This window comes from Lutra lutra, chromosome 5 (genome assembly GCF_902655055.1).
Source record: "Lutra lutra chromosome 5, mLutLut1.2, whole genome shotgun sequence".
NCBI lineage: Eukaryota > Metazoa > Chordata > Mammalia > Carnivora > Mustelidae > Lutra > Lutra lutra.
Window position 1 is genome coordinate 91,816,649 of NC_062282.1, and position 22,844 is coordinate 91,839,492.

At 42.4% G+C, this 22,844-nt stretch overlaps 1 long non-coding RNA gene across 2 annotated transcripts in view; it reads left to right on the forward strand.

Moving 5' to 3' along the window:
* The window catches only part of LOC125101042 (uncharacterized), a 104,599-nt gene that overhangs the window by 55,134 nt on the left and 26,621 nt on the right, over window positions 1-22,844 (forward strand). For both annotated transcript variants that reach the window (XR_007127739.1, XR_007127740.1), the window contains exon 3: window positions 11,989-12,163. This is a non-coding gene — a long non-coding RNA (uncharacterized LOC125101042). The remainder of the gene's footprint in view (window positions 1-11,988; window positions 12,164-22,844) is intronic.

A 22,844-nucleotide genomic window follows, 5' to 3' on the forward strand; every position in this document is an offset into this window, starting at 1 on the left:
AGGCAGAGAGGCAGGCAGAGAGACAGGAGGAAGCAGGCTCCCTGCTGAGCAGAGACCCCGATGCGGGACTCGATCCCAGGACTCCGAGATCATGACCTGAGCCGAAGGCAGCGGCTTAACCCACTGAGCCACCCAGGCGCCCCTCTCTCAGTTATTCTTATATGAATCTTATATAAGAACTCTTTGCCTTTACTTAAACAGAACTGAAAACGAATTTTTGATAATAAATATAAAATATTTATAAAAATAATTGTCAGTAAGAATCTTTGTGATTTTGATAAGTAACTCAGGAGTTTCAATAATTTCATAACTTTGCTTTAACAAAACTCCTCTTCCCAACTAGCTATAAGTGAATTTGTATCTTATGCAACGATAAATTTATGGTGAAACATTTTAGATGTCACTTTAAAATGTATGAGGAGATAACATCTTTCAAAATTATTTTAGGAGGTATGCAAAGAAAAAATTTGGTGACTACTAAGTTAGTTGACTACTTGATATTTTTTCCTTTTACAAAATGCCAGCTTTTCCCAGATTCTATCAGCCAATGACCCTACTTTCTCTTATACTGAGAAAATGAAGCAATCAAAAGAGAATATCCACAAACCACCCACTTCATGCACACACCTGCTAGCTTCTGCACCCACACCTCATCCCTCCTGTTCCTATAGATGAACTCCCCAAGCCAGTAACTGAAGCTCAGCCCTCTCTTTGTACCCCAGGTCCCACCCCTTTTTGTCTCTTGCAGGGTATTCCTCTAGCCATTGGCCTGTCTATTGCGTCCTGTTGCTTCTCCTTACTACTCCTCAGTATGGAATCATTCCTGTTAGTAAACAGAGAATCATTCCTGTTAGTAAACAGATACGCTCCTATTTCCTCTCATCTTAAATGCAAAAACAAAACCTGTCTTGATTCACATTCCCTTCTAGTGACCACCCACTTAACCTCAAGCCCTTTATATATAATTTTGTAATTTACAGCAAAATTCCTTGAAAGAGTTATCTATTCTCAATTATTTTCTCTCATCATTCACTCTTAGATAGACCTGCTTTGGTGAGGCCCCACCCATTCCCACTGCTCTTTGTCAGTGCCACCAGTGGCCTTTGCTTTGCTACATCCAATGGTCAGCTCTCAGGCCTCATCTTTGGTGGGTTTTTTTTTTTTTTAAGATGTTTTATTTATTTATTTGACTGAGAACACAAGTAGGCAGAGAGGCAGGCAGAGGGCGGGGTGGGGGGGGCCTGGAAGCAGGCTCCCTACTGAGCAGAGAGCCCAATGGAGGGCTATATCCCAGGACCCTGTGACATGACCTGAGCCGAAGGTAGAGGCTTAACCCACTGAGCCACCCAGGCACCCCTCTCAGGCCTCATCTTACTAGACCTGTCAGCAGCACTAGATCCATGAGACCTATCATTGAAATGGTTTCTTCACTTGACTTCCAAGACCTCCTAATTCCTTAAAGTTGCTTTCTAGCCATTCCTCAGTCCCCTTTGTGGATTCCTCATCTTTTTAGCTTCTGGGACCTCTTCTCTTTTCTGTCTATGCAATCCCTAGTCATCTTATTCAATCTCTTGTCTTCAAATACCGTCTCATCTGCTTGTTCCCAGTATCTTCTCTTTCCCTCCAGATCTCTTCTCCATTTCTCCAGCCTGGTCTCTGCCTCAGGTAGTTGATTTGTCTGTACTTTATTGACATGCTACAATAAACTATTGTGCCTTCTCACTTCTAGTTGGTTGTGACCAATAGCAAGCTGTGGCAGCCTAGTCAGGGGAGAAAGAAGACTGATGTTTGGATATTTATTTCCGCAGCCTCTTCTTTGTGAGGACTCTTAACCAAGATAACTCCTCCCAAGGTCCCCTTCTCCACCCAACTTTCTGTTTTCAAATTCTTATAACACATACCTCTCCTGTTCTTTTAGTATTTGGAACCCTTAGGGTGTTCAGCAATTCCTTGTATTTCTTTACACACTCACTTCTAATAGTCCTTTTGTAAATAACCCTCCTGACATATTCCTGATTTGAGTGTGCCATTGTTTTCTGTTGAGACCCTGACTGGTGAGATCTGTTCTGGTACAGATGACTTCCATATTTACAACTTTATTTGGAGTCTTCCTTCTGAACTCCAGTCTTCTGTATCTAGTAGGCAACAGAGCACCTCCTCCAGACCATCTAACAGAAATCTCAAACTTGCCATGTCCAGTATTGAGCTCCTGACATTCTCCCTCCAACCTATTCTTCCACCACTCTTCCCCATCATGGTAAATATGTCTGATGCTCAGACATATTTCTCAAGCTGATTGGTCCTGGCCTCCTCCCACCTCCATCAGCTCTGTCAGCAAGTTCTCTTGGTGCTACCTTTCACTGGCCACTTCTCACCACCCCACTGCCACTACTCTGATCCAGGGCACCATCACATTTCATCTGGATTATTGTAGGAGCCTCATGGATGGCCTCCCTGCTTTCTCTGTGCTTCATTAGTTCCAACATAGCAGCCGAGGCACTCTTGTTACACATAGTCAGATCTTGTCCCTCCTCTGCTTATCAGCCCAGCCTCACCCTGATCTACGAGAATGGGTCTCTGTCACCTTTCTGACCTCATTTATAATTCCTGCCTTTTCTCCACTCCAGCCATTGTGGACTCCTCAGAGTTCTTTGAACAGACTGGATAAACCAGCCTAAACTTGTAGTCCCTCTGCTTGAGATGCTCTTCCTCTAGATAGTCACATAGCTGGTTTCCCCACTATCTTCTGAACTTTTATATATTTATTGCTTATTTATTATTTTACTTTTATTTATTCTTTTACTTATTTATTTTGTTTGTTGTCTTCTCCCAACCAGAATATATGTTTTATGAGGACAGGGATGTTTGCCCTTTGGAGTAATGTCCAACGTAAAGCAGTTGAATTTTCAATGAAATGAAAACATTTTAAAAAGATCTAAATAAGCCTCTGCCTTCAGCTCAGGTCATGCTCTCAGGGTCCTGGGATCAAGCCCCGCATCGGGCTCTCTGCTCAGCAGGGAGCCTGCTTCTCCCTCTCTGTCTCTGCCTGCCTCTCTGCCTGCTTGTGATCTCTCTCTGTCAAATAAATAAATAAAATCTTTTTTAAAAAAAGACCTAAATAAATGGAGATATACAGTTTTGTTGGATAGGAAAACTCAATATTAGAAAGATGTCAGTTCTCCTCAAATTGATAAATTCACTGCAATTCCAATAAAAATCCCAGTGGAATTTTTCAAAGAACTTGACAATTAATGAGCACAGCCTAAGAATAGCTAAGCACTCTTAAAGATTAGAGTGGGGATTCTGCTCTTCCAGATAACAACACTTTTTCCTCAACTTACAGTAATGCAGACAAGGTAGGATTGATTCAGGACTAAAGAAATTGGTAGTAGAACAAAATAGAAAACAGACCTATGCTTATGGCAACTTAATATACTACAGAGGCAGCTCTGCAGTCATTGGAGGAAGGAAGGATAATTCAATAAATTGTCCTGGAACAGTTGGTTATTCATAAGGGGAAAAAAATGTACATGGGTCCCTACCTCACACCATACACAAAATTAATCCCAGATAAATTATGCTTAGATGTGTAGGACAAAACTTCAACGTTTTTAGCAGAAAATAAATCATATCTTTATGACTTTGAGGTAGAGGACCTGCTAAAAAAGACTAAAAAATTGCTAGCCATGAAGAAAATGCTGAAGTATTTTTGCATACATAAAAATCTGGGTACAGGGGCGCCTGGGTGGCTCAGTGGGTTAAGCCGCTGCCTTCGGCTCAGGTCATGATCTCGGGGTCCTGGGATCGAGTCCCGCATCGGGCTCTCTGCTCAGCGGGGAGCCTGCTTCCCTCTCTCTCTCTCTCTCTCTCTGCCTGCCTCTCCGTCTACTTGTGATCTCTCTCTGTCAAATAAATAAATAAAAGAAAAAAAAATCTGGGTACATAAAAGTGAAGAACATTTGTTTATTAAGAGATGCTGTAAAGCAAATGATTATTATCCAGAATATATAAAGAACTCTTAGAAATCAATTAGAAAAATACAAATGTTCCAAAATGAAAATGAATGAAGCCTTGAACAAGCTTTCACAGCAAAAACACAAATGACCAATATTCATGATAATATACTTAATCCCTTTAGTAATCAGAAAAATTCAGATTTGCATTAGAAGTCACAGGATTTTTGCTTTAATTAAAAAGTGTCATAATAGGAAATGTGAGTAGGGACATGGAGCAAATGCAATACACACTGGTGGTGGAAATATCACTTGGTACCCCCATGGGGAAAATAGCAGGGTTTGGCCTCTAAATGTGAACATTCACTTGGGTATCAGGAGACCTGTATAGGAATGTTTGTAACAGCACTGTTTACAATACCAAAAATCAAGCAACTCCCCTCAAAGAATTAAGATGCTAGAAACAACCCAGATGTCCAACAACTGTGTGAATAAATTGTAGTATAATCATGATATAACATTTTAGAATAGTGGAAATGAATGAAACCCAGCTACACACTGGCTTTATTTCCAGTCCTTTTGGCCCATGTTGCCACTCTCCTGTCAGCTTATGCAGCTCAGCTCAAGATAGAAGAGCCAGTTCTTCAAGTAACAGCATGGACTTTCAGTGTGAGCCCTTTTTCTGTCTCCTTAAACTCAGCTTCTGACTTATTTTGCCCAGCTTCATACTCCCTGGACCTCACCCCTAAACCAGGCTCAGTATGTGCGCGCATGTGTATGTGTGTGTGTATGTGCGTGTGTGTGTGCGTGCACGTGCACAGTTAAGAGAGGATTTGTGAACAGAGTTAGGATTCTGACAGGAAGAAGAAGGAGGGCGGGGACCTTGGATAGGCAGCCATTGTCCACTGCAGATCTTCCTAGACTTACAGTGGGGTTACATCCTGATAATCCCTTCAGAAGCTGAAAATACCCTAAGTTGAAAATGCGTTTAATACACCTAAGCAACCAAACATTATAGCTTAACCTACTTTAAACATACTCAGAACACTTCTGTTAGGCAGTTGTTGGGCAAAATCACCTAACATGAAGCCTATTTTATAATGAAGTGTTGAGTATCTCGTGCAGAAGATGAAATACTGTACTGCAAGTGAAAAACAGAATGCTTGTATGGGTACAGAATGGTTGTCAGTTGTATCGTTGTTCTCCCCCATGATCACGTGGTTGCCTGGGACCGGCTGCTCACGGCAGCTGCCCAGCGTTAGGATTAGGAGAGAGGATGGTAGTGCATATTGCTGGCCTGGGAAAAGATAAAAATTAAATATTCAAAGTGCAGTTTCTACTAAATGTGTATAGCTTTCGGACCATCGTAAGGTTGAAAACTCGCATCTGCCTGTCATAGGTCAGAGACCCTGAAGCATTGGTTGACACCTCTTCCCTCTTGTCTGCTGCAGACTTCCTGAGGGGAGCACCATGTTATCACCATCCCTGCGTTCCCCCAGCACAGCGCCTGGCACATCTCAAGGAGTCGAGAAATACTGAATCAAAGATGAGTCTAAGAAAGACCTCACTGGTCAGACCCAGCAGAAACAGAAATCAGGTCAAGAGCCTCTTTGCCATATCAACATGCTCACTGGGAAAGTTGGTAGCTGTAGATAAGGAAACGGGGAAGATGACAAATCAAGAGACAGAGGCATTTAGGGCTTTCTTTGGCTAGCAAAACCCGAACGTTCTGGTCAGAGGCACCAATTTTCCAGAGCAACAAAGTGTCTAGTTTAGGACACTTGCTTTTTGATGCAAGCATCCTCAAGTCTTTAGCAGTAACTCCACCGTGAGGTGATGTTTTCCGGATCTTGAAAGGAGCACAGCAGAAGCTTTTGTCCTCCAGTTGCCAGGGCGGGGAACATGGCTTACCATTCAATTGGAACAGTATTTTTGGCAGCCGGGGCTTTCAGGAGCTTTTCTCAGCCATCCCCTACACCAGCCAGCCACTCACTGGATGGGCTGGGCTGACAGCACAATGCTTGGGCACCAGGCCCCCCGGCTCTGGTTTCCCCAGGTAGCCTGGGGTAATGTTTGGTATCCCTCTAATGATGACGAATTCACCATCCCAGTGTCTGAGGAGGTATGGAGGACTCAAACAAACCCCAAATTGTCCTGACTTTTGGTCAAAAGTGCCAAGACCTGGCCACTGTATTCCATCCCTTCAGAATAATTCTTTTCCTCCCTGCCTCCACACTGGGGTTACCTCGTGCAGTAATGTGCTTTGTGCTTTGCACAGGGGTTTTGCTGAGGAGCCAGGGGAGCAGAATCCAGATGACATTTTGCTCACTAAACCTGGAGGGAGGGTTTGCATCCTGTACCTCTCTGGAGGAGGGAGCTCTTTCTTCTTATTAGAGGCAGCCACTGCTTGCCAAGCCTGGGCTTCGGCTGCCCAGAGGGGCGCCTTCACTTAATTGGCACAGAGGTAAGTACTGCCTTCCCATCCTGTCCCTAGGAGGCACCCAAAAGCATTGGACAAATTTGTGATTGCTTCCTGCCCTAGCTTTTGCTGGGAGTGAGACCATCTGCAGAAGGGCCGTGATCATAGCCCATGTTCCCAGCCCTGCTCCTGAGAGTTTTGAATCTTCCTGATCACTGACTATCTGTGAGCTTCGTCTGCCCAGCCTGTTGGCTGCCTGTGCTCTGGCTCCTTGCCTGGCTGATTCCTGGCTCACAGCTTAGCCCCGAACTCCCATTTGTGCCCAGGCCTCTGCGTGGTTGCTGACGCCATTCCTGGATGCAGCCGGTCTGGGCTTTCCGTGCTGACTCTGGGCTTCAAAACTTAAAGGCTTAGCACTGACAGTAGCCTCAGAGCCAGACAAGAAGGAATTGTTTTCCACCGAGTAAAGTATTTTCTGTCCAGCCCAATAGGACATCTTTGAACAGCCAGGCTTGACCCACTGGTGTACGGTACACATACCCCTGTTTACAGATGACCTCGTAGATCCTTCTGTTCCAAGCACACCTCCTATCCCATTCTTCTCGTCCATGACCACAGAGCTCATTCCACTCTCATCTCTTATCACGTGTATCTCTCTAGATTACAGATGATCTTTCTCAGTATTGTTTTCAGTAATGTGCTCAAATTCCCACTAAAACCCTTCACAGCTTGACACATCGCCCAAGATTCCCCCAACCTGTGCCTCCCCCAGGAGTCACCCCATCACACCACCCACACACACAAACACCGCGCGCACACGCACATACATGTATATGTGAGTGTGTGGACATGTGCACACATACACACAGACCCACAGAGCCTGCTTTGGACTTAGAGTCCAGAGACTATTTGGCTGCTGAAGTCATATGCAGGATGAGTCAGGAGCCTGCAGAGAAAACCCATGTTGTTACTGGAAGGACTAGCTGTCCTGTCCTGGAGCTGAGCTGTGTGACTTGCCGGGATAGGAAGGCAGGCATAAAGGATCAGAAAGAAAGTCAGGAGTGGGGAGGAATAAAAGATGAGGGAAATTAATCCTGTCGGAATCCTGGGAAAAAAGATCACACTTTGAAAAATTTATTTGGAGAGCACATGGGTGGCTCAGTTGGTTATGTGTCTGACTCTTGACTTTGGCTCAGGTCATGATCTCAGGGTCCTGGGACCGAGCCCCACATCAGGCTCCACACTCAGCAGAGTGTCTGCTTGAGGATTCTCTCCCTCTCCATCTGCCACCCCACCACTGCTCTCATGCTCTCTCTCTAAAAAAAAAAAAAAAAAAATAATAATAATAATAATAATAATAACTCTTTTAAAAGAAAGGAAGGAAAGAAAGAAGGGAGGGAGGGAGAAAGAAAGGAAGGGAGGGAGAAAGGAAGGAAGGGAGGGAGGTAGGAAGGAAGGAAGGAAGGAAGGGAGAAAAATATACTTGGGAGGGGCACCTGGGTGGCTCAGTTGGTTAAGCATCTGCCTTCCACTCAGGTCATGATCCCAGGGTCCTGGGATGGACCCTCACATAGGGCTCCCAGCTCAGCAGAAATCCTGTTTCTTCCTCTCCCCCACTTATGTTCTCTCTGTCTCTCAAATGAATAAATAAAATCTTTTTTAAAAAGAGAGAGAGAGAAGAAAAGAAAAAGAAAAATGTTTTGGGAGCCATCATGCCTCTGGCTCTTTTGCTCAGCTCCCTCCCCTATTTCTGACCAGAAACTATGAAGAATCCAGCTCCCCTTTCCCCCATAATTCATTCTGGCCATCTAGTCATTCCAACACAACTTCTGATCTGATTCCTATAGTGTAAGTTCCAGGTGCTACAGGAGACTACTTTGTGCTACACCTCGGCTACAGGAGACTATTTTGTGCTGCATCCCCAGCAGCAGGCCCTCTCCCACAGGGGGTCAGTGCATTCAGGCTCTACCCCCTACACCCTGGCTCCTGTGAAATGTATTTGAGTGCCTCTGGGGCTGAGATCCCTTCTTGATGTTCCTTTCAGCTCTTCACACCACCTACCGTGATTCTGGGCAACATATCACACCATCAGTGTTTGTTAACTGATGGACAGATTGATCATAAGCACACATTCCATCACCTCTTATTGAGTGGTGTTTTTCAAAAAGTGCTGGGAGGATCCTTTGCACCAGAATCTCCTTGGGTGTTTCCTAAAATACATGTACTTGAACCCCACCACGCACTGGCTATTTCAGAATTTCTGAGAGTGTAACTGTGGCAGCTGCCTTGTAGTGGATAGATGATGGCCACAAACTGACATTTTTGCTGTCAAGAGACGGGATCTATTTCTCCCCTCCTTGAAATTAGCCCATGGCTGCTGTGAACAATGAGCTGAAGCTCTGCCAGTTCCAGGTCCAACCTTGGTCTCTGGAAGGCCTGGACTATGTGGAGGGACCCTAAGACTACATGAAGAGGGGAAAGAGCCTGCTGAGACAACTCTCCACTCATCCCCTCCAATTTGCCCAGCATGTGGGTGAAGCTCTTCAGGACCCTCCGGATGAGACCAGACACCAGCTGAAAACCAATGGATGACCCCAGGTGATCACCTAGAGCAGAAGAATCAACCAGCTGATCCTTCCCAGAATTCCTAACCCACAAAATTATGAAATGGAATAAGTTGGCTGTTGCTTTAAACCTCTGAGTTTTGTGATAACTTGTCACATGGTGATAGAGAATAATAATATGCAGACATCACAAATTCTCCAGGTTTTTCTGGTGTATCCTAGAATTTGAGTCATTGTTATAAAGGGATCTGACATTTAATGAGTAAAATTTTATATTAAAGATGAGAAAATATAATTCACTTCACAATTTGTTATTTATATATCCTAAGGGAAGAATATATGGTAAAATAAAATCTCATCATTTATGTTGAACTCATTTTGTTTACTGAACAGTTCTGATCATAATACAAACAAGAGAGGGCCTCCAGCTCTCCTGAACTTTTCTAGACAATTCAATTGCCTCAGACAGTGTTAATAAACAATGTCATCCCAATGGAATAAAATACGGCTTTGGATTTAAAATGTAGTGAGTCCTGACAACATTTGGTTTGGATTGGACATGTTTCCTTAGTCTTTGCTTCCAGGCCAAAACTAAGAAGATTGGTGGGGGGGAGGGAGGAGAGGTTAGTCTCTTGGGAGTATATTTTAAATCTGAAGGTTGTGGGTTTCTTTCGGGTTTCATAATGAAACCTTTAGACTTGTAAGTCACATGACCAACCACTGCTTTAGCCAGAGTTTTGGATGAAAACCACAGGACCCTACAAACCCCACTGGGATTAGTGATTTTTGTTTTGGTTTCTCAACAAAGCAATTTGGACAAATCTGAGAAATTTTTACAGACTCAGCAGAGATCGGTGTGAAACTCAGCGTCTTCCTTGGACGCTTCAGCTGAGCTTCGGTGGGTTTGGACGGGTCCAGTGCTTAAAAATGGAACTCTAAAAGCATAAAACCACACAAGCCAAAAATATTTTCCAAAACGAGTTTAACTAAACTGAAGCTGCTGGGATTTGTGCCCTCTCTGTGCCGACAAGTAAATGTGCCCCTTCCAACTCGATTCCCAACCTGCCTTCAAGCTCATTGGGTCGGCTGCGTCACGTGCCGAGCGGAGCTGTCGCTCTAGAACAGAACCCTGGCCTCTTCAGACACTTTTCAGAGGTGGCGGTGTGTTTACCAAGATTCAGTAGTTTGAAGCCTGGCAAGAAATCAACCTCACCACCTATTTTTATTTTGTTCATCTGAAAAACAGAGTGTCCATATGGTGGCATCACTTGAGAATAGCTGACAAATAAATACAGTCATCCTTAAAGCCAGTGGTTCCCAGACAACCAGTCTGGCCCATGGCCGGGCTGCGTCAACACTGCTTGAGACCCTGGTGGAAAATACAGATTCCCAGGCAGCTCTCCAAGTCAGAATTTCTGGATGGGAGCCCAGGAATCTTTATTTTTAATGAGCTGTTCAGATGATTGTATACATCCAAGTTTAGGAAACACTTTGGTGTTGAAAAAATATGACACCCCAGCCCTGGCCAAGATGGAGTAACATGAATTGGATTTATCCTACTGCCTGAAACAACTAAAAAAACGGCAACAAAATGTATAAAAGAATGGCTTTCCAACACGGAACGTCAGGCAGTCCGGGATGATGATGACTGAGAGGGCAAAAAATGATTTTCCAGATACCAGGAAGGGAGAGCAGGCAACGCTTGGTGCATGACAATCGGGTTTAGGGGATGAGGTTGTTAGGAGGTGATTTCATTGTACTCCATGAAGGGTGCTTAGTCACTTCACAGAGGATTCACAGAGGACTCCTCACAGAGCGCGCGCGGGGGGGGGGGGGGGGGGGGGGGGGGGGGGGGGCACGGGCTGAATAACCGGAGGGCCTTCCTTCCAGTGGAGATATTCCCCAGCACAGGTGCGCATATGCTGATGGAGACTAAGGCCAAGTAAGGAATGGGTTTGCAACATACTCTTATTTGTGTTTTAAAAATAGAGGTATTTACATATTACAATATGCAAAACCTTTCTGTCAGAAACCTAAGAGAATGGTACACTGGTTGTTTCTGAGGCACAAGCCTGACAAGCTGGGCTGAGGCGGGATGGAAACAAGTTTTACTGTATACTTTCTATACTGTTCAGATATCTTTAAAATGATCATGTGTTTCACTTTAAATAAAAAATTAAAATAAATGAGTCATCCTAAGGATTTCTTTAAATATTTAACCAGGAGTATCTGGCTGGTTCAGGCTGTAGAGCATGTGACTCTTGATCTCAGGGTTGTGAGTTCAAGCCCCATGTTGCAGGTAGAGATTACCGAAGAATAAGCAAACTTTAAAAAATAATAATAATAAAATCAATAAATATTTAACCAAATTTTATTTGATTTTCACAAAACACCTCTCCTGTAACTCTTCAGGAAAATGTTGACCATGTAAAGCACTTGATATAATACACACCCATTCAGTAATTTATTCTATGTATCATTCACAATTTAGTTTGTCCTTATTCATCTGACATATAATACAATCCTACACAACAAACAGTGACAGCAAATTACATCATTTATTGTGTTTCAACTTAATTTGAAAAAAAAAAGTTGTTGCCATTGCCTTTTCATTTCCAAAATATGAGTTTAAAGTTATTTAATTGTTTTCGGGGTCTGGCACAGTCCCACACAATGCCTAGTGTTAATTATCTGGTCACATCCAGATTCCTGTGGTTGTTTCTAAAATCTACAAAGTATTCTATTTTAGACTCCCAAGGGTCTGAAGCGTAAGATGTTTGTATAAGGCCTGTGTTTGCTCTATGTGTGGGTACACGTAAGATAAAGAAAAGCTTCAGGCTCAGAATAAATGTTCTTCCCTCAGGCAGGGCCACGGTCCTGAATGGATGTCCATGTTCAGGCCTCTGGTTTATGGGGAGCCCTTCTTAAGGGGACCCCACACAACATTTCCTGTTGTGCTTTTTCTACTCTTCTGAAGGGTAGGATATACATGTTTTCATTGTTAAACAAAAGATATGAGCTATGTGAATTACCTAAAATTTTTCCTCTGCAGATTGTAAGGATTTGGGAAATTTAGAGAACTAAAAGGCCCAAAGAAGAGATTTAACCAAAGAACCAAAGTCAGAGAAAGTGAATTTGGGAATCTAAGTAACTGAGAAATCAAATCCATTCTTTCTGATATTCCATTGTTTTCTCTGCTCATGGATTCTCACCACAGGACAAGCAAGGTCAGTTCCTTCTCTCTTAAATTCCTTCTCAAAAACAATGGGAAAGGAAGCAAAATATGGGTATCTTTGTGTTTGCTTGCAACATAAACACCAGGAACATACGTGAGAATCCCCTATAAGGAAAGGGCATGGGGGTAGAGAGGAACTGGAGTACATGGGGACAGACCTCTCAACATTTACTGTTTTTTTTAATTGAAATATAGTCGACACACAGTGTTACAGTAGTTGCAGGTGTACAGCATAGTGATTCAATTTCTCTATACCTTGTGCTTTGCTCACCACAAGTGTAGCTGCCATCTGTCACCATACAGCGCTAGTACAATACCATTGACTACATTCCCTATGCTGTACCTTTCGTCCCGTGACGTGTTCATTCTGTAACTGAAAGCCTGTGCCTCCAACTCCCTTTGACCCATTTCGCCCATCTCCACCACTCCCTTCCCTGCCGGCAGCCATCAGTATGTTCCTATACTTAAGCGTCTGTTTCTGCTTGTGTGTGTGTGTGTGTTTTAGATTCTACATATATGTGTAATCATATGGTATTTGTCTTTGTCTTATTTCAGTTAGTATAATAGCCTCTAGGTCTATCCATGTTGTTGCAGATTGCAAGATCTCACTCATTTTTATGACTGCATGATATTCCATTGTATATATTCCACATCTTTATGCTTTCATCTATGGAGGGACACTTGGGAGCCTTCTGTATCTTAGCTGTTATAAATAATGGCGCAATAAGCATGGGGGTGTATATATCTCCTTGAATTAATGTTTTCATTTTCTTTGGGTAAATAGCTGGTTGTGGAATTACTGGATCATATAGTATTTCTATTTTTTCATTTTTTGAGGAACCTCCATACGGTTTTTGACAGTGGCTGCACCAATTTACATTCTCACCAACAGTGCATGAGGGTTCCCTTTTCTCCACATGCTCACCATTACTTGTTATTTGTCTTTTTGATTCTAGCCATTCTGACAGGAATAAGGAGATATCTCATTGTGGTTTTGATTTGCATTTTCCTGATGATGAGTGATGTTGAGCATCTTTTCATGTGTCTACTGGCCATCTTCATCAACATACACATTTTTATAATGTTTTCATCTCGGACCATGTGAATGCATCAGCTATTTTTAAGATTTCAGCTAAAAAAAAAAAGATTTCAGCTAAAAAATATTTCTTGAAGCTTATTTCTTTCCATAAAACCTTTATATAACATGCCTAAGGCTAGGTTGAATGGACTGAAGTTGCATAAACTAAATAAAAACAACAGGAAACTGGAGCTCAATCTCCCCCTCCCCTTTCCTTTGCTTATCATTTTAGGTGAAAAAAGATCTCCAATAATTATCTAAGTGACTTCCTTATGGCTTTTCCATGGCTTAGATCAGATGAGTCTGTAGGTTCCTAGAACATTTGAAAGATAAAAGACAAAATTCTACTTGGTGTAATTCTTCCTTTTGGAGACATTTTTGGGTATTCACTACAGAATCACCTGTGTAGGATAACAGAAGTCAACAAAACAATGAGGATCCTGGAAAGAAAAAGAGATTGTGAGGGGGGGGCTTGCGCACGCGCGCGTGTGTGTATAGACACACTCATGTGCAGGTTGTTGGGGAAGATGGCAAAGAAGGCCTGGAGGTATTTCCCAGTGTAAACATTAGAGGTTTAATTTTTGCAAAGCAGCTTTTCTGGTGAAATATTGCTGACTGTGTTTGGAAGTTGATAATATAATTCAGTTCTCCTCTGGGCATTGTGGGTATACTATGATTTTCTTGGTTGAAATGCCTCCCTCCCCACCCCAGAATAGTAGAAAGAGTGAATAATTTCATATTGGACACTTTCCCTTTTGGGGAATAATTTAAGCACTACCATATGTCTTCTTATTTTGTCCTTCTACTGTCTCTCACAAACCACTGGGCTTTGAAAATGCAAAAACAAAGCAAACACAAAGAAACACACGCATGCACGTGTCTGTGTGTGTGTCTGTGTATGTGTTTAAAAACACTCTGTGGTGATTGTCCAACCACTGGGCCATGGTAATTATCCAGGAAGGTGTTTGAAGATGTGCTTCACTGAAGGGGAGTGATAACAACCTTCAGAAACTGTTTAATCCCCAGAAACTAAAATCGGTCTGATGGTAGCTGCATAAGACGGGAAGGAATAATCATTGAAATTAGACCCAAGGAAGAAGGCGTGAAGTGTGCCTGCTCTTGGGGCTCCAGTGTCAGAAGCACTCAGGTCCAAGGCACGTATGTTTGACCTCAGATGAGTTCTGAAGTGTTTTCCTGTAGAAGAGCTTGTTCTGAGTCACTTCTGGTGAATTGGTGTCTCTCTCTCTGACGTGGTGTGTGGTGTGGTTGTCCCATGTCCACAGTGAGCTGCCAGATCTGCAGAAGCAGAGGCCTTTTTCTGAAGTGCCTAAATCAATCTAGAAATAGTAGTCTGATTATTTTATTTTTCACAGTTCTTTGCCTTTTTCCTGCACTGAGGAGTTATGTAGCTAACTTTATTCATATCAAACAGCAATGGAGGTTAAAGTGATCTCTGATTTGGAACCATACCGTTGACTTGAAAAGTGCAGAGGTTCTTTAAGTATACTCAATTCGTGAGCACCCAGCCAAGCAGATCATTTGGGAAGCCTCTTATCTCAGAAAGCTGATTAAATTAAAAAATTATCAAGACATTTATTTCAAAGATACTGAGAAAAATCAGGGCGTTCTTGTCAGGTGCCTGAGGCACCTTTAAAACTTGACTCCAGGGGCGCCTGGGTGGCTCAGTCATTAAGTGTCTGTTTTCGGCTTGGGTCATGATTCCAGGGTCCTGGGATCAAGCCCCTCATCGGGCTCCCTGCTCAGCGGGAAGCCTGCTTCTCCCTCTCCCACTCCCCCTGCTTCTGTTCCCTCTCTCACTGTGTCTCTCTCTGTCAAAAAAATAAAATATTTTTTAAAAAAACTTGACTCCAACATTCTTTAACATCTTCTCATCAAGAACAGGAGCCTCTGTCCCTGCTCTTGAGTCAGGATGGGCTGGTGACTGCTTTGAGCAATAAAGTGTGACAGAAGCCTCACAGTGTGGCTTCTGAGGCGAGATTGGAAAAGGCCATGCCACTTCTACTTTTTCCTCCTGGGGTGCTTGCTCTGGAAGAATCTGGCCACCACGCAATGAGTCTGCCTCCCTTAAGAAAGTTTTGCTGGGCAGGCCTCTGGTCACAGGCTCGCTGAGCTCCAGTGGCTCCGGGCCATGTGGATGGGCCATCTTGGAAATGCAGCCCTGTTGAGCCTTCAGATGGTTGCCGTTCCTGCGGGTGTCTGACTGCAACCTCAGGAGAAATTCCATGTGACAAAAAAGCAGCTAAGCCCTTCCTGAATTTATAACCAACAAAATCCTTTTTTTAAAGTTGTTTTTTAACGCACTGGTTTTGGTTTACACCACCAAGTTTTGGGTTGATTTGTTATTCGGTGCCAAGAGGAAGGAAGTTTCTCTCCTTTGACACACCTTCTTATTCCAGCTGCTTACGTTCACTTCTGAGCATTTACCCTGTGCTGGTGTTAGTCCATTTTTCCTTTGGTTCATCTTTTCATCCCCCACCTATATCCACACACACAGCCACATGGCCACGGCCACTGGAATATGCACAAAATCGATCACTAGGCTCAGTTTTACTCTCTAATTCACTCAGTTCAAACCTCATTTTTCAGCCAAAAAACATGGGTCTGCAGGGATTAAGTGTTAGTCCAAGGTCACAGGGCTCAGAAATGGCCCAGCTGGAAGTAAACCCAGGTCTTCAGACGCCCAGTCCAGTCCTTTTCCCACTAATTACTTTCATTTCCCATTCATATCCCAAAATAAAATGGGTCAATCCTTTTCTAGTCCAGAGGCCATAAACTCTGAAAGGGCCAGATGCCTGGGCACAGCGCCTCATTTGGCCTTCCAGCGGTTCCAGCGGTGACTGGTGGGCTCCTGGCGAGGGCTGCCTGTAGCCAACCTGCTGGGGGGAGAAGAGGGGCAGTGAGTGAAAAGAGGAAAGAGGGAAGTGCCACGAGGGCCTGCCATATCCCTCCCTTGTTCCTCACAGGCCTATATTCTGAAGGCCTGACGCTGATTACGGCCAGAGTGCAGGCAGGGAGTCCCAAATGTGCTGGAAAACTGCCAGGTGCCCTTCCCCCGCTCCCAAGTTCCTATGTTAGACCATTCTCACAAACACAGAAGTCTTTTTAGATGGGATACTGTGTATTTCTGAGTCAGGCTTGAAAAAGATGAGCAACTGGGGCAAAAGAGTGGGAAACCCTCTGTTAGACAGGACTGGGGCTGGTTAAATGTGAGAAGCGTGTATCGGTGTATTTTATCTGCCCCTGAGAGGACCAGGCACACTATCATTAATACACTGCTGCCCACGGCCCCAGCATTGCCCCAATTTTTCTAAGCCCTACAGCATTGTTATATCATTTGTCTGGCAAGGGAATCAGAGCCAGTGAGTAAGAAGGCCACCTCCTGCGCTCCCCCAGCGTTCCCCCACCATGGTGTATTTCCATTCCTTGAGCTTCTTGCCAACAACCAGATCTCCCTCCTCCACCCACCTCTCCACCATTCTCCTACACCAAAGGGTAAAGGATGATTAAAAGTCGTCTGCATGAGGTGTGGTTTCGTTCAATATGTACTGTTGGTTCTGCAAATATGCTGGTGGGACATTGACCACGCATGTTATGTACCATATGCCGCTCTGTTAGCTGGCATGCAGTTGAAAGCCTGAAAAGCCAGGGAGGAGAAGTGGATATTTTTTCTGCTTTTGAAGCACAGGCTTTAATAAAACAAAAAAACAAAAACCCAAGAGTTTCGAGAGAAAAAATATCACATAATTACAGTTTCGTTAATCCTTCATGGATTCCTTATGCTGTACAGTTTGCCTCTCAAAAAAAGCAGCCGCAGATTCATTCGACTGCCTAGGATTCGTAAAATCATGTCAAAATAAGTATATCTCATTTTCTGGGTTTGATATATTCTGGGAAAGTTATATGTAAATTGGGTTTTTGCAAATTTGGCCTTATTTCAAATATTTTCAAGGTGTTTTCAATTTAAACTGGTACTATTTGTAAAGCAAATAATAATTTGGTAATGCAAATAGTCACTCCCTAACTTATTTGTTTTGTAAGTTTGGGCTATTGTATTTACACTTTTTCAGAAACAAGATAGATGATGACAGACAGTAAGACACTAACATAATACAAACTAAACATTTTAAATATAAATGAAATATTTTTAGTTTTAAAATTTAATCTAAGAATATAGATTTTTTTTTAACAAGTTTTATCTAAATTAAGAATTTGTGCCTATCCCAAAGTAGGGCAATCTGGCAAAATACTGACATAGCAAAATACTGAATTTATCCTAAGGATATAAGAGGACCTTGGGTAAAAATGTATGTGCCAAAACAAACAAACAAACAAACACCCAAACAATTGCAGCACTGTTTATAATAACAAAAAGTTAAAAGGAACCCAAAATAGAGAGGTCAGTAAGAGAAGTCATTTAAATAAAAACATTATTTCATTTTCCTGCAATGTTTAGTTACACTGCTGTCAAAAGAATGAAAGTGAGATACCATTTTTATCTACCATGGAGGCAACAATTTGAGAGTTTGATGACCTCCTGTCAAGGAGTATAGGGAAATGAAGGGTCAGAAGTGGTGTGGGTAAGTACATAAAACACTTCTTCACTGGGTGGTTGTCTCTGGGAGTGGCGGTGTTTTGGGTACGATCAAATTTGCCAGTCCACAAATATTCCGGAGACTGAGACACTATAATCAATGTGACATCAACTTGAATTATTTATTTTAAAAATACTCCAAAGCCATTTTATATATTTAAGAGATTTAAAAAGAGATTTGAAAGAATTACACTGTTTAATGAGGAAGTATTAAAGTTTGATTTTCCTAAGATGTTTTCACTAGAAAACACTGTCCTTTAAGGAGAAAATTTGTATCCAGCTCTTTCAAAACAAGTTCTAGATAAGATCATCTTGTGTATTTGAAAGTTGGGTGGTGAATTCACTGCATTTGATAAACTCAGCATTACCAACTTCTTGGGTCTTTTTCAGGGAGAAGGTATACATGCTCCCTAAAGTTTACTTGATTAAAATAAGTTAGAAAGTACTTGACAATTCAGTTTATAGAAATGGACTGTTATTTAAGATGTGATCCCAAAGATTTCCATTTGGTTACCAATTTCTTTCTTCTTCTTTCCTTCTTTCTTTTCTTTCTTTCTTTCTTTTTTTTTTTTTTTTTTGGTGCGTGCAATAGTACAGAAAAACAGAGATAAGGAATACTCACCAATAACCTCACCATCCTAGCTTAGCAAATTTTTTTTGTCTATTTCCTTCCGTGAGTTTTTCTTTTTCTTTTTTTTTTTTTTAAGATTTTATTTATTTATTTGACAGACAGAGATCACAAGTAGGCAGAGAGGCAGGCAGAGAGAGAGGAGAGAGGAGGAAGCAGGCTCCCTGCTGAGCAGAGAACCCGATGCGGGGCTCCATCCCAACCTGAGCTGAAGGCAGAGGCTTTAATCCACTGAGCCACCCAGGCGCCCCCATCCGTGAGTTTTTCTTAGAATTGTTATATTTTTTAAAATACAAAACACTACAAACATACAGAAAAATACAATAAATAATAGAATAAGACTCCTGTTTGCTTCAGTATGACAAATCAGATACTTGCTGAAAACAACTAAAAAAAACTAAATAAAATATCAGAATTAAAAATTATTTTCAAATGCATCACTGAGCTGGTAGGAGACCATGAAATATTCAGAGGCAAATAAAGTGAAAGCAGGAAGTGGAAGGGAACTGTGCTCTGAATTTAGCCTTCTCTGTGGAGGCATCTGAAGAACCCTGCTGGTATTGACCTTGGGTTTTGATGGTGGCCTGAGGTAATGCAGACTGGAGATCAAGGCAAGAACCCCATCAAGGTGAAGTCTAATAGGAAACACCCCCCCACCCCTTGATAAAGCTAGGACCCCAGTGGACAATGCCCTAATAGGAGACACCCCCCACCCCTTGATAAAGCTAGGACCCCAGTGGGCAATGCCTTCAGTATACAGGTAAACTAGATATAAATCCATCCCACAATGGGATTAGCAAGGAAACTTGCTTATCTTGACCGTTGTGCTAGGTAGAGGGGGGAGAAAAATCTCCCTTGAAATTTTATAACACAAGCATACCCATACAGGGATTTGTGGTCCAGAATTTACATTATCTGCGAGGATCCAGAAAACCAAAATTTTATTTTCAAGTGGTTCAGGTTTTAATTGCTTCTAGGCATATGGCAGAAATAAAAGAAATATTCTCTGGAGGAGCCCACCTTCAAATAAGGCCTCAAAAAATTCCCACAATTAAACACAAGTTAATTGTGTTGAATGAGACTCACAAAACTCACAAGCAATCAAGACACCATGAGTGATATCCAAGAAACAAAATAAGAGAATCAGACACTAAATAACATCAAATATTGTAATTATCAATCTTATGTAAGATAAGTGCATTTTTAATTGGCAAAAATTAATAATAGAGGGGATTAAAATATACAAGGAAAGAAAGACTAAAAGTAATGATTTTGTAAATTTACAAAACAAGTAGAATTTCTAAAAATAAAAAGAAAATTGAAATAAGTCCAATGGCTTGGTTAAACAGAATATGGGAACATTAAAAAAATGGAAGAAGTTATTCATAAGGTCTGAATAATGGGAGTGGGAAACAAAAAGATAAAAAATATGAAAAAGAAGTCAAGAGACTTAGAGAGTAGGTAAGATATTATGTGAATCTAACTGATACCCAGTTCTGGCAAGACTATTAGACAACCAAGAAGTATTTTAGTATCTAGTGGGGGGTGTAAGTTGGAACAGTCACTTTGGAAAGCAATTTGACTGTTTTTGTTTTGGGGTCTTTGGGTTGTTGTTTTTTTGTTGTGTTGTGTTGTGTTTTGCAAATTACTGCACACTCCCATTCTGCAAGACACGTATGAGTCTAGCAGTTACAAAGCCCAGGGACAAGTTATATCTATTCAGCTGCAAGGGCATCTGTAAAGAAAATGAAAGGTGAAACTGAGGGGCACCTGGGTGACTCCGTAGGTTAAGCCTCTGCAGGGTTCAGGGATCGAGCCCCACTTGGGGCTCTCCGCTCAGCTGGGAGCCTGCTTCCCCCTCTCTCTCTGCCTGCCTCCCTGCCTACTTGTGATCTCTCTCTCTCTCTCTCTCTGTCAAATAAATAAATTAAAATCTTAAAAAAAAAGAAAGAAAGAAAGAAAGAAAGAAAGAAAGAAAGGTGGAACTGAGGCAGTTGTGGGGATCATCTTGGTCATTCATTCATTCATTCATTCAATGAATAATTACTGAAGGCCTTTTCTGTAGGCCAGTAGTTTAAAGGGCTTACCTTTCCCGGCTAGAGTCAGTTCTTACTTTTTGGGGTGTGAGGATACTCTGTCTGTGACCCCTCGAATCTGCTGTTTCTCCCTGTAGATCTGTGTTTTGACTGCTTTACTGCCCTTTAGACTTCCCACTAGGGAGAATCCAGAACACGTGAAAGAAGAGTGCAGTTCATTCCGCTTGTTGCTGGGAAGGAAAGGTGAAAGAAACACAGTAGAAATCCTTCACTCTCCATCCTGCAGGTTTCCCCTCAGTTCTGATCTTTGCCTGGCTACTCCAGCTAGTCTGTCTTATGCTGTTCCCAGGCCTCATTTTCCATAGCAGTCGCTTGGTTGTTAAAAATGCGCTTGCAGGGGCACCTGGGTGGCTCAGTGGGTTAAGCCCCTGCCTTCAGCTCAGGTCGTGATCTCAGGGTCCTGGGATCGAGTCCCACATCGGGCTCTCTGCTCTGCAGGGAGCCTGCTTCCTCCTCTCTCTCTCTCTGCCTGCCTCTCTGCCCACTTATGATCTCTCTCTGTCAAATAAATAAAATCTTTAAAAAAACAAAAACAAAACAAAACAAAAAAACGCGCTTGCAATGAAATTTCTTGTAGTGAGGTTTAACTTGAGAGGGAAGTTTCTCACGCTTGATCTGATTTTCAGTTGTTTGATGGCCAGAATGACTTTTTACATCTCATTGTATGTAGACTGCATACGATGTATTATATGCAAAGTCAATTATTAGTAAAGATTTCTTGAAAAAAAAAAAAGAAAGAACAAGAATGTAAGTGAATGGATGACTTAGCAAAAATTGGGGAATTACTTTAAATTTTATTTAAAATTTGTGGTCTATTGTCCTCGTGTGACATATACCTTTAATTGGAAAACCAGAGAGGAATTAGCATATGTATATCAAAATATATCATGCTACTTAGAGTCGAAACCTAGGTGGAGGTACTGGGTTGCACTTCATCCTGTAGCTGTAAATTTGGTATTTTATGATTTTATAAAATTGGCTGCATCTAGCAAAAAAAAAAAAACAGCATCTCCTGAATTGGAGTATCCATGCACTTGAATGTACTCTCAAATAGGCCCATTCAAAGTATTTTTAAGCTTTAATTTTCCAATATCAGATCTCATTTTTAATTAAGGCTTAACTTCCACTCTCCCTTGCATCTCTATGGAAGGATTAGGCCAGACTACATCACATCTGGCTGGGTCTGCGATGTCTCGGGGATTTATGAATGACAAGCGATATTAGAACTGGGGTCATGTGCAGTCATCCTGAAATCAAAAGCTGAATGCTCCCTTCCCAGCCGCATAGGGTTGGGGTAAATAGGTCATCAAAGGCAGCATCCTCTCTGCGCTTTCCTTCTCTTTTCAGAATCTTGCCTCATAAAAATTCAGAACCAGAATCTTGTGGCATTCTCTAATGAGTAACCTATAATCAAAAGCAAAGCTTTCTTTAACATTGGTTATGAAGAGGGCAAGGGAAGAAAGGCTGGAAGGGGTGTGAGGGAGAATCAGAAGGAGACCAGTGGGGGGTGCGGGCAGGCACTGGAAGTTCACCAGCAGGAGAGACTGCCTCTGCACCCACCCAAGAGACTCATGGAAAGGCAAGGTCATGGGCCTTGTCTATCAGAGTTCCCACTAATAAGATGAAAAATATGCAAACCAGCGAGTTCACACAGAAGTTCAGACATTCTTGGGACATTACAGAGAATTATTTTGAAAACATACAATAAGATTATTGAGGGGCTGGTTTGTCAGTAAGTAGCAACGGAGGCTCTGGGAATGTGGGAGCCTTTCCTGAAACTGCACGGGTGACTGCAGGTCACAGAGGGACACTCGTCTCCCTGTGAACAGGGCTGTCTGTGTCCGGCCCATGTGTATGGTCCATGAGACCCGACTGGGGAGCCCAGAGCTGTCTTCATTTCCTTAGTGACTGCTGCCACTGAGGCCATGTTCAGTAAGACTCCCCGGGGTCACGCCCTGGCTCCTTGAAGCCCTGGGCTTCTGCCTCTTCTAAGGGTAAAGTGCTGGAAAACAGGAAGGGGAGGAGCAAATATCCCTAAAGATTTCACTAGGAGACACAGAGACCTACACATAGACCCAAAATAGCAGCAGGAGATAATATATGGGAATGTATTTTGAAGAATTCCACGTGCTACATAAATAAAAGTTAATACTATTTCTATATAATAGCATGGGGCTTAGTGGATCCAGAAACTATAAGCACTGAGCCGTGGATAAGAGAACCAAGAGTACCATTTTACCTAATCCATAATTCATCCTT